This window comes from Oncorhynchus tshawytscha, linkage group LG15 (assembly GCF_018296145.1).
Source record: "Oncorhynchus tshawytscha isolate Ot180627B linkage group LG15, Otsh_v2.0, whole genome shotgun sequence".
Lineage (NCBI taxonomy): Eukaryota > Metazoa > Chordata > Actinopteri > Salmoniformes > Salmonidae > Oncorhynchus > Oncorhynchus tshawytscha.
This window is the reverse complement of record NC_056443.1, coordinates 8,596,512-8,609,310: the sequence shown is the minus strand read 5'-3', so window position 1 is coordinate 8,609,310 and position 12,799 is coordinate 8,596,512.

Below are 12,799 nucleotides of genomic sequence, written 5' to 3'. Positions count from 1 at the left end.
AATGTGTGTGTGTGTGCCCGTGTATGCATGTGCGTTAGGGTTCCTCCAACACAGTACAATCTATAACAACTGGATCCTCTGCCTTTTAATAATTAAATTGTCTCTTTTCCCTCTCTGAGTAACATTTGCAGTGGGTTAACGGTTATACAACTCGTTATTATTAAAGAGCATCCACTGAAGAGCCCTATAGAAGTTGTTTATGATGCAAATGTAATTGCTTCTCTAAAAGCATACTTTTCAGTTGTAACATAGTTGACTATAGAGGGGCTGAGTTGTCTGTCCAATCACTTTTTCTCTCTCTCTTTCTCTTGAATAATGACGATAATGACAATCCTTTACTCCACTCATTAATGTCTCAATAATTGCATTTTTTAAGATTTAAGAGAGAGAGAGAGAGATGGGTCCCTTCTTCAGAGTCAGGGAGCAGGAATACTCAGCAAGTAGAAGGCAGAATAAGGACGTTGAGAAAAAGACTGGACTGTAACCCAAAGGATCTTTACTGGCCTTTGTTCTCCAACTCCGGCCTTCCAGGAAATTGAATTTGTGCGACACACAGCGACGGTGTATGTGTGTGTGTGTGTGTGTCTTTTTCGATGAATATTCACTATATTCCTCCCATTTGAGTATTTTTACAACAGGTACCCTACATTCTGAGCACGAAATTCTCCTCACTGTATTCACCCACCTCTGTTGTTGCTGTTCTATACACAGTCACCAGGTGGTGCATTTGAGGCACATTGGAATATATCTCTATCCATTGTTGAGGATGATCCAGTGTTTGAACGGGAACACAATGAAGGGAGCATCTGATAAAAACTCTGATTGTAACCCGATATTTTACAGTAACATTAGGCGGTCGTATGCTCATGACAAGTATTATAACTGCATCATGGTCCCTCCGCACCGACACTGTGGTGAAAAAGGTGCAACAACAGCGCCTCTTCAACCTGACGACGCTGAAGAAATTTGGCTTGGCCCCTAAAACCCTCACGAATTTCTACTGATGCATCATCGAGAGCATTCTGTCAGGCTATATCACCGCCTGGTATGGCATCTATATCTACAACCCCTGGGCTCTCCAGAGGGTGGTGCGGTCAGGCCAACGCATCATCGGTGGCACACTGCCCACCCTCCAGGACATCTGCAGCACCGGGTGACAAAGGAAGGCCAAGAAGATCATCAAGAACCATGGTCTGTTCACCCTGCTACCATCTAGCAGGCGGAGACAGCACAGGTGCATCAAAGCCAGGACGGATAGACTGAAAAACTTATCCAGGCCATCAGAATTTTAAACAGTAATCGCTAGCCGGCCAGCGCCCGGTACCCAGACTGCTGCCTTATGTTTTCTAAGTTGTTGTTTTTTATTTAACAGTCTCCTTTACAAATGCGCCCTGTATTTACAACATAAATATACACATTATGCCCCAGATACATACACTGAGTGTAGAAAACCTTAAGGATACCTTCCTAATATTGAGTTGCAACCCCCCATTTTTAACCGATTGATCAATAGTGTTTAAATAAATAGTGAAGAAAACAGGTCCCAAAATCGACCCCTGTGGTACATCTCAAGAAATTCAGACTTAACCCCATCAATGACGATGGCCTGAGTTCTGTCACTAAAATAATCCTAAAACCATTATCAGGCGACAGAGCTCAGGCTTATCGAGGACAATTTGTCCAATAAAATAGCATGATCAACATTAGAAAAAGCTTCCAGGTCCACAAACTAAGCAGCACATCTAATTCTAGTGGTCTAAACCCTAAACCTTGATTGAGTTACATTTAAAATACATTTCTCTGGTAAAAAAAAAAAACTAAGTTATACATTTAACAGGGATTCAAGGAAACCTTGGAATGGACTGATAATTATTAAGATCACTACTATTATTAAGATCACTATTATCGGCTCTTGGCAGCACAAGAGCTGATTTCCATACTTTTGGTATATTTCCTGATAACAACGATAAATAAAAAATGTGGTTTATTGAGCCAACAATGATGGGTGCTGCACACTTAAGCAGACCAGGACTCAATTGGTCGGCCCCTGTGGATTTCTTATTGTTTGTTCCTAGCAAAGCATCCAGGACTTCATTTTCTGTAAATAGCCTAAAAGAAAAGCTTTGACTATCATTTCTCTGATCATTCAGCAAGTTTCCCCTGTCAGCATCCAGCCCAATATCATTGTGAATAGGCTTATTAAAAGTTATTTCAAAGTGATAGCCCTCTGAAATAAAATGGTGATTAAATGCATCAATTATGGATTTTTTTTTTACATAATGAGGCCAGTGTCTGAATTAATTTGTTGTGGCAGAGAGGAGGAAGTAGAACCCTTCAAGGATTTGACAGTTTTCCAGAATTTAGCCGGGTTCTCGCTACAATCCGAAAGTGGTTATATAATCATCAAAATCAGCCTTTCTGATTTGTCTTACACAATGATTCCTCAGTTGCTTAAAAGCTTGCCAGTCTGGGCCTAAGCCTGTGTTCCTGGCCTTGACACAAGCATCATCTCTTTTATGAATGACTTCTGATCCTTCCGGAGTGTACCAGGCATTCGATCTACCTTTAACCATTCCTTTTGAAGGGAGCATTATTATTCACAATCGTATTGAAGACATCTGCAAAAAAAAAGTCTCAAAGCTAAATCATGTTCAGGGACAGCTGAAATATAATCAAGATCACTAAAATAAAGATCATGTAAAAAAAAAAAGAAGCCTGTTCATTGAAGTTTTTCAAAGTTCCTCTTTGTGATGACACAAATCTTTGATTTTTGTATTCTCACATCTCTAATGGTCACTAATGTCTTGGACGAAGACACCAGTGGAAACATATTTCTCCGGTGTAGTCCCTAAAATAAGATAAATCAGAGATTACTTTGTAGGCCGTCTTTGTAAATAGGAATAGGTTCTTAACTGACTTGCCTAGTTAAATAAAGGTTAAAAAAATGTATATAACAATAATCCATTTTAAGCCCTGTAGGCTTAGTCACAAGCTGGGCTAAGTTTAGATCATTATACATGTATTTTCACTTTTAATTAACTAAGCAAGTCAGTTACAAACAATTTCTTATTTTCAAAGACAGCCTAGAAACAATGGGTTTAACTGCCTTGTTCAGGGGCAGGACAACAGATTTTTACCTCATCAGCTCAGGGACTTGATCTTGCAACCTTTTGGTTACTAGTCCAACACTCTAACCACTAGGCCACCTGCCACCCCTGAAACCTACATTTCCCAATCATAATTTAGGTCAACCGGGATAATAACTTCTGAAAGAAAAAAGAAGACAAAAAGCTAGTTATATATACATAACGACTTAAAGATAGGAGCTAAAAGGGAAATGGATTTCAGTAAAGACACAGAGAAACGATTTTTAATAAGAATGGCCACTCCACCACCTCGATCCTGTCTGTCAGCTCTGAACACATTTACAACCCTCAATATTAATATCAGAGTCCAGAATGTCCCCAGAGATCCAGAATGTCCGGATTCGTCTGCATTGCCCAGGTCTTGATGTAATCCGGGTTTAGGAAGTAAGCTCCTAACGTTCAGATGCATCAACCCAAGTCCTTTACGATTTTTAAAGTCACATGGAGTCTCCAACTCAAACTCATGTTCAATAGGCGGTTAGCTGCAGGACCTGTCTGGTGGTTGATATTGATAGAGTTGGTATGGCTATACGATTGCATAGAACTTCCCCATTTGGTCTACCCCTATTAGTAATAGAGGAAGGAGTAGAAATGTGAATTACTTTTCCAAGGTAAGCACCATAGGGCCTGAAGCTGCAATCAATGTCAATATGGGGAACTCTCAGAGAAACCAATAATAGAATGTTATAAATGGACTTACATGGGCTTCTACGTGATTTGAAAACCGAGGGTGTATTGAAGTTTATGGAATTCACATGTAAACTAAAAGCACTGGGTGAGCAGCCCACAGTGGGCTTCTCTATTGACCTAACGATATCAGATCTAAGAGTGGAGCTGATTTCCTTATATGAACTGTAACTCAGTAAAATCTTTGAAATTGTTGCATGTTGCATTTATACTTTGGTTCGGTGTAGCTTGGCGAGGAATCAGCTAAAAGTCAATAAATCCACAGAGTATGATATTTAGTTAGATTGAATTGCACAGTTGGTAGGATCACCACAGTTATACAGTTGGCAGCAAGCCAGAACCCAACCACAGACTAGAAACCAGCCAGCACTAGGACCCATAATAAACAACACCAAGGAACAAAACTCACCAGCATAACAACAGCAAGGAGAGAGCTGTGAGCTGTGACGTCAAAACAGCAATGCAACGGAGGCCGTGTTACCGGTATGATAGCCAGGAGAGTAGCATCTTGGAGGGGATGTAGTTTCTAGTACAGACTGGTGGAAGCCGGGAGGGAGGCAAGCACTACACCGGGCTGCGGGAGAGTCAAAAAGAGTCCATCCAAGTAGACTAAACCAAGTGGAGTTTAAGTTCGGCAGTAGCTCAAAAACATCCAAAACACAATCTCAAGTGGAATGATGAAAGCAGCAGTAGGCCGGTGTCTGCTCAGAAAATGCCCCAGTGCAGAGTAGGGTGCCCAGGTATATCCAAGTAGGCCTAAAAGGTTTCAAGTAGACCTGTTTTATACAGTATATCTCCTTGAAAACTCTGTAGACAATATTGCACTATTGTCCAATGTGTTCACTATTGTCCAATGTGTTCACTATTGTCCAATGTGTTCACTATTGTCCAATGAAACAAAGTTAAATGGAGACAGAAATCCAGTAAAAGCTTTTCAGTTACAAACAGTGATCAGAAAAAAAAGACCTGGTTGCCGGCATCTTGAAAAGCGGGTGTGACTTTAACAGCAACTGCTGCCCCCACGAGTGCAGTGTCCTTGCGGCATGTAGACTACATAGTAATTTAACACTGGTCACTTTAATTATGTTTACAACGATCTTCGTTGTTCGTAAATCGTTTCTGTCGTTAGGAACATTATAAGATTAGCATTCCTGCAACGTTATTCTGTTGAAATATAGTTTGATCTCTGAAAAATTGAGCTAATTGATTACTCACTTTATATGTACATACTTTTATTATAGTTTATTAGTCCACGCAAGATGGAGTTGTGTGTTCTGCTTTTTATCCCCCCCACCCCCAATATACACACACTGATACTGTATTCTCGACATAGCTCATCCTACATAACTACCGCTGTACATACAGTATTCTCCACATAGCTCATCCTACATAACTACCGCTGTACATACAGTATTCTTCACATAGCTCATCCTACATAATTACCGCTGTACATACAGTATTCTCCACATAGCTCATCCTACATAACTACCGCTGTACATACAGTCATCCTCATAACTACCGCTGTACATAGCTCATCCTACCGCTGTACACATAGCTCATCCTACATAACTACCGCTGTACATACAGTATTCTCCACATAGCTCATCCTACATAACTACCGCTGTACATACAGTATTCTTCACATAGCTCATCCTATATAACTACCGCTGTACATACAGTATTCTCCACATAGCTCATCCTACATAACTACCACTGTACATACAGTATTCTTCACATAGCTCATCCTATATAACTACCGCTGTACTCATCCTCATCCTATAACTACCTGTACTGTTCTCCACATAGCAGTATAACTCTGTACATACAGTATTCTTCACATAGCTCATCCTACATAACTACCACTGTACATACAGTATTATTCACATAGCTCATCCTACATAACTACCGCTGTACATACAGTATTCTCCACATAGCTCATCCTATATAACTACTGCTGTACATACCTTTTTCCTACTTATTCTGTATATTGTCCATACTGTCAACACAGCATATATTTATATTCAGGACTCTGACATTGCTCATTCTGATATTGTTTGTTCTGACATTTCTTAATCTCTTGTTTCTTCATCTTTAAAAAAAAATGTTCTTCTTGAGATTGTGTGTGTATTAGGATTGTACTACTAGGGCCAGATTCAATCAGATCCGCTTTAGCCGATATCCGCATTTCTGATGCATTATACCTAAAGCGGACATTGCCAATGACGGCACAGAAAGCCAATGTTTACAAGTTCGAACACTGGAATGTGAGATGTAATCTACACCTCCATTAGGCTGATAGAAATCTTAATTGTTTTGTTTAATGATTTTCAATTTGAGAGTCATTATTTCTATATACAGTGAATTTGGAAAGAGTTCAGACCCATTGACATTTTCCACACTTTGTTATATTACAGCCTTATCCTAAAGCGTATTACATTATATTTTGTTCATTAATCTACACTCAATACCCCATAATGACAAAGCAAAACAGGGTTGTAGAAATGTTTGCAAAAAAAATTGTCAAAAGCTGAAATATCATATTCAAATAAGTATTCAGATCCTTTACTCAGTACTTTGTTGAAGCATCTTTGGCAGCGATTACAGTCTAAAGTCTTCTTGGGTATGACGCTACAAGCTTAGCACACCTGTATTTGGGGAGTTTCTCTCATTCTTTGCAGATCCTCTCAAGCTCTGTCAGGTTGTATGGGGAGCATACAACAGCTATTTTCAGGTCTCTCCAGAGATGTTAGATTTGGTTCAAGTCCAGACTCTGGCTGGGCCACTCAAGTACATTCAGAAACTTGTCCCGAAGCCACTCCTGTGTTGTCTTGGCTCTGTCATTGTCCTGTTAGAAGGTGAACCCTCACCCCAGCCTAAGGTCCTGAGCGCTCTGGAGCAGGTTTTCATCAAGGATCTCTCTGCACTTTGCTCTGTTCATCTTTTCATCAATCCTGACTAATCTCCATGTCCCTGCCGCTGAAAAACATCCCCACAGCATGATGCTGCCACCACCATGCTTCACCGTAGGGATGGTGCCAAAGAGTTCAATATTGGTTTCATCAGACCATGAGAAACAAGATTCTCTGGTCTGATGAAACCAATAATCAATGGAAACAGGATGCACCTGAGCTCAATTTCGAAGTCTCATAGCAAAGGGTCTGAATACTTATGTAAATTAAGGGATTTCTGTTTCAAATTTCTAAAAACCTGTTTTCACTTTGTCATCATGGGGCATTGTGTGTAGATTGATGAGGGAAAAAAATATTGAATAGATTTTAGAATAAGGCTGTAACGTCACAAAATGTGAAAAAAGGAAGGGGTCTGAATACTTTCCGAATGAACTGTAGCCTACCCTTTCTCGTTCTGAACTTCTAAGGCGAGTGGCAACGATCACAAGAGCAAGCTGCTCACCGATTTTGAGAGCTCCAGCACAGTATCACCTCCCGCCAAAACATCAGCTATGTGGGTGTTGGCTATCACTAGTTAACGCTTGGTCTGATTGAATTTAGGCCTTACACATTTACTACACTGCTGGAGCTAAAAACACAAGCATTTTGCTGCACCTGCTTTAACATTGGCTAATCTGTGTTCGCAACAAATAAACATTGATTTGGTTTCATAATGCATTGTACCTGTCAGCATTAAGTAAAGTGTTACTGTACCTTTATTTTTAATACAAGGCATTGCATTGAAACATACGAACTCCATCCCCTGAATTTATATATATATATTTAAAAATGGATAAATACTGCAGCAGGACCATGCATGGGTAAATAATGAAGACTATAGTAAAAGTGTAAAGAGCTGCGCGCCTCTGGAGGCTGAGACCAATCAAGTCTGATGGATCTATAATTAATTGGTACACGGTGAAAACACAGGCACATGAAATCTTCATGGACATTCTATGTTCTTCCCCTCTCTCTCTCTCTCTCTCTCTCTCTCTCTCTCGCGCGCGTGTGCTTTCTCTCCCTCTCTTGCTCTATCTATCTATCTATCTATCTATCTATCTATCTATCTATCTATCTATCTATCTATCTATCTCTCTCTCTCTCTCTCTCTCTCTCGCGCTTTCTCTCTCTCTCTCTCTCTCTCGCGCGCTTTCTCTCCCTCTCTCGATCTATCTATCTTTCTCTCTCTTTCTCTCTCTCACGCTCCAATAACCTCATCATTAAGTTGTAGTTACAGTGTGTGTGTGTGTGTGTGTGTGTGTGTGTGTGTGTGTGTGTGTGTGTGTGTGTGTGTGTGTGTGTGTGTGTGTGTGTGTGTGTGTGTGTGTGTGTGTTTGTGTGTGTATTACTCCATGCATGCAAGCAGTAGTGTGTATGTCTCCTGCCACACATTATCTCTCCTACCACACACACTAATGCCAAGGTTACTGGGAGAGAGACTCTCCAAAGAGTTTACATATGATAGTCATGTTAATTGGATTTAAACCTGGCAGCTTCACTACCTGCATAGTACAGTATAATTTCTCAAGGTCAGTTGGAAGATGGAAAGTCTTGGAGTCATCTGTCTCTCTCTCTCTCCTCTCTCCGGCTCTCTCAATGGCTCTGACTCGCTCCGTCTCTACCTCCCTCTTCTCCTTCCAACCCCACTTCTCTCTCTCCTTCCAACCTACTGCCCCTCTCTTTCCCTCCCTTCATCCGTCCTGCCTGTCTCCTCCTCCATCCAGCCTCCCCAGGTGGCTACAGTATGACTTGGCTCCAGTGCTCCAGCCTTGATCGTGAAGGTCAAAGATACAGTATGCTGCTACTTCCCCTGCCAGCTCCCACAGTGATGCCTCAGCTCTTGCATATGGTTCCTGTCACACACGCACACATTCACACAGACACACGCTCACTCACACACACACACACACACACACACACACACACACACACACACACACACACACACACGTATTGCCAAGTCAACAGCAGTAAGTCTCCCTGGTTGTGATTTACGTCTTTATCGAGCTACAGTAAGAGGGCCATCAAGTGTATGGTCTATAAACACAGTACTTAACACTAATGCGATCAGATGCAGTAACTGCCTAACTAATGGGATCATTTAATTATCAGGGAGCGAGCCTCTTGAGTCATTGATCTGCTGGCCAATGACCATGCAGAAATGTTGAAGGTCAATATGGTAAAATATAATCTAACCTTGAGTATTACAAAACATGACACAGTAGCTACCAAGCTAGACCATAGCCTCCTTAGAACCATATGTTTCTTAGAGCTTGGTGAGAGTTTGGTTGCCCTATGGTCATTTTGCATACAATCTTCCCACAAAGTTCTGGCAATGGTGCAGGATACCCAGATAGCACATAACGTTCTGAGAACCGTATGTTTCTTAAGGTAGGAATTTCAGTACTTCAGGATAACGTTTTCTATGGGTTTTCTCACGGTTCTTTTTAAAGTAGTGTTCTGAAATTGATACGAGAGCGTTAAGAAACAATGTTCTTCTATGGGGATTTCAGTACTTCAGCATAACGTTTTCTGCAGGTTTCCTCGTGGTTCTTTTTAAAGTAGTGTTCTGAAATTGATACGAGAGCGTTAAGAAACAATGTTCTTCTATGGGGATTTCAGTACTTCAGCATAACGTTTTCTGCAGGTTTCCTCGTGGTTCTTTTTAAAGTAGTGTTCTGAAATTGATACGAGAGCGTTAAGAAACAATGTTCTTCTATGGGGATTTCAGTACTTCAGCATAACGTTTTCTGCAGGTTTCCTCGTGGTTCTTTTTAAAGTACTGTTCTGAAATTGATACGAGAACGTTAAGAAACAATGTTCTTCTATGGGGATTTCATGACTTCAGCATAACGTTTTCTGCAGGTTTCCTCGCGGTTCTTTTTAAAGTCCCATTCCCGGAACATTAATAAGACTACCCACAAAAACCACAAGAAAACATTAGTAACGTTCAAAGAATGTTATTCAGATGCATTCCCTTCTCAGTGTCGACAAAACTCTCTCTATCCTCTATCTTCGTTAAGAGTGTTCAGGTGTATTCCAAGATGACGTAGCAGTGGGATGTCTGTTTTGACAGTCTTGTCCCGTCCCTTGCGTATAACGTTTATTTCTTCTTCATATACACAGTTGAAGTCGGAAGGTCACATACACCTTAGCCAAATACGTTTATCACCATTTCTGACATTTAATCCTAGTAAAGAAGACCCTATCTTAGGTCAGTTAGGATCACCCCTTTATTTTAAGAATGTGAAATGTCAGAATAATAGTAGAGAGAAGGATTTATTTCAGCTTTTATTTATTTCATCACATTCCCAGTGGGTCAGAAGTTCACCTACACTCAATAAGTATTTGGTAGCATTGCCTTTAAATTGTTTAACTTGGGTGAAACATTTCAGGTAGCCTTCCACAAGTTTCTCACAATAAGTTGGGTGGATTTTGGCCCATTCGACCAAGCTTTAACTTCCTGACTGATGTCTTGAGATGTTGCTTCAATATATCCACATAATTTTCTTTCCTCATGATGCCATCTATTTCGTGAAGTGCACCAGACCCTCCTGTTGCAAAGCACCCCCACAACATGATGCTGCCATCCCCGTGCTTCACGGTTGGGATGGTGTTCTTCGGCTTGGAAGCCTCCCACTTTTTCCTTCAAACATAACGATGGTGATTATGGCCAAACAGTATTATTTTTGTTTTATCAGACCAGAGGACATTTCTGCAAAAAGTACGATCTTTCTCCCAATGTGCAGTTGCAAACAGTAGTCTGGCTTTTTTATGGAGGTTTTGGAGCAGTGGCTTCTTCCTTGCTGAGCGGCCTTTGAGGTTATGTCGATTATAGGACTCGTTTAACTGGGATATAGATTATTTTGTACCTGTTTCCTCCAGCATCTTCACAAGGTCCTTTGCTGTTGTTCTGGGATTGATTTGCACTTTTCGCACAAAAGTACTTTCATCTCCAAACAGAACACGTCTCCTTCCTGAGCGGTATGATGGCTGCGTGGTCCATGGTATTTATACTTGTGTACTATTGTTTGTACAGATGAATGTGGTACCTTCAGGCGTTTGGAAATTGCTCCCAAGGATGAACCAGACTTGTGGGGGTCTACAATTTTTTTTGATGTCTTGATGTCTTGATTTCTTTTGATTTTCCCATGATGTCAAGCAAAGAGGCGCTGAGTTTGAAGGTAGGCCTTGAAATACATCCACAGATACACCTCCAATTGACTCAAATTATGTTAATTAGCCTATCAGAAGCTTCTAAAGCCATCACATCATTTTCTGCAATTTTCCAAGCTGTTTAAAGGCACAGTCAACTTAGTGTATGTAAACGTCTGACCCACTGGAATTGTGATACAGTGAATTATAAGTGAAATAATCTGTCTGTAAACAATTGTTGGAAAAATGACTTGTCTCATGCACAAAGTAGATGTCCTAACCGACTTGCCAAAACTATAGTTTCTTAACAAGAAATTTGTGGATTGGTTGAAAAACGAGCTTTAATGACTCATACAATGTGATTTTCTGGATTTTTGTTTTAGATTCCGTCTCTCACAGTTGAAGTGTACCTATGATAACAATTACAGACCTCTACATGCTTTGTAAGTAGGAAAATCTGCAAAATCGGCAGTGTATCAAATACTTGTTCTCCCCACTGTATCAATGATGTCGCTCTAGTTCCTGGTGATTCTCTGATCCACCTCTATGCAGACGACACCATTCTGTATACATCTGGCCCTTCTTTGGACGTTGTGCTAACAAATCTCCAAACGAGCTTCAACGCCATACAACACTCCTTCCGTGGCCTCCAACTGCTTTTAAATGCTAGTAAAACTAAGTGCATGCTCTTTAACCGATTGCTGCCCGCACCTGCGTCATCTATACTTCTTTGCGAGGTAAAGCCCCGCCTTATCTCAGCTCACTGGTCACCACAGCAACTCCCACCTGTAGCACGCACTCCAGCAGGTATATTGCACTGGTCATCCCCAAAGCCAACACTTCCTTTGGCCGCCTTTCCTTCCAGTTCTCTGCTGCCAATGACTGGAACTAATTGCAAAAATCTCTGAAGCTGGAGTCTTATATCCCCCTCTCTAACTTCAAGCATCAGCTGTCAGAGCAGCTTACCGATCACTGTAACTGTACACAGCCAATCTGTAAATAGCACACCCGACTACCTCATCCCCATATTATTACTTAACCTCTTGCTCTTTTCCACCCCAGTATCTCTACTTGCACATTCATCATCTGTACATCTTTCACTCCAGTATTAATGCTAAATTGTAATTATGTTCACCTCTAGGGCCTATTTATTGCCTACCTCCCTACTCTTCTACATTTGCACACACTGTACATCATTTTTCTATGTTTCCTTTCTTTTGTGTTATTGACTGTATGTCTACCTGGTTAAATAAAGGTGAAAAAAATATATATATATATATATAAAATTGTCCGTGCCGACTAATTGGCCACACCTGATATTAATGATTACTTGTTTCATTTGAAATGGGGTCTGTTTGAATAGAATAAAATTAACAGCTTTGTATGAGTTGGCATGTTAGCTCCATCCTGGTGGTGCAGGTGCAGTGGACAAATTCCATGGATAGAGAACAGAAGGTCATTGGTTTGAATCTCACAGACACCATGCCACAATACAAATGTGTTTGCATGATTCATTTTCATGTTTCCTGTCTGTGGTTGGAGTTCAGAACAGTAAACTTAAGCTAGCAGTGTTATTCAATTCTTATTGAAACATGTTCTCAGAATGTTATTTAATAACCTATAATTTACCTTCTCAGAACATGAATAAAACCTCCCAGGAAAACTTTAAAGGAACCATAGTAAAATGTTCTCAGAACCTCCTTGCAACCTAAAATGTAGTTCCCAGAACAGGCAAAATTAAAAAAAAAAACATTCAGTTTTACCAATCAGCACATTTTTGGCTTCGTTTCCAGAACCAATGGGAAACCCAAAACGTACATTCCCACGATTTCCAAGGAACCAAATGTGCTAGCTGGGTACTGT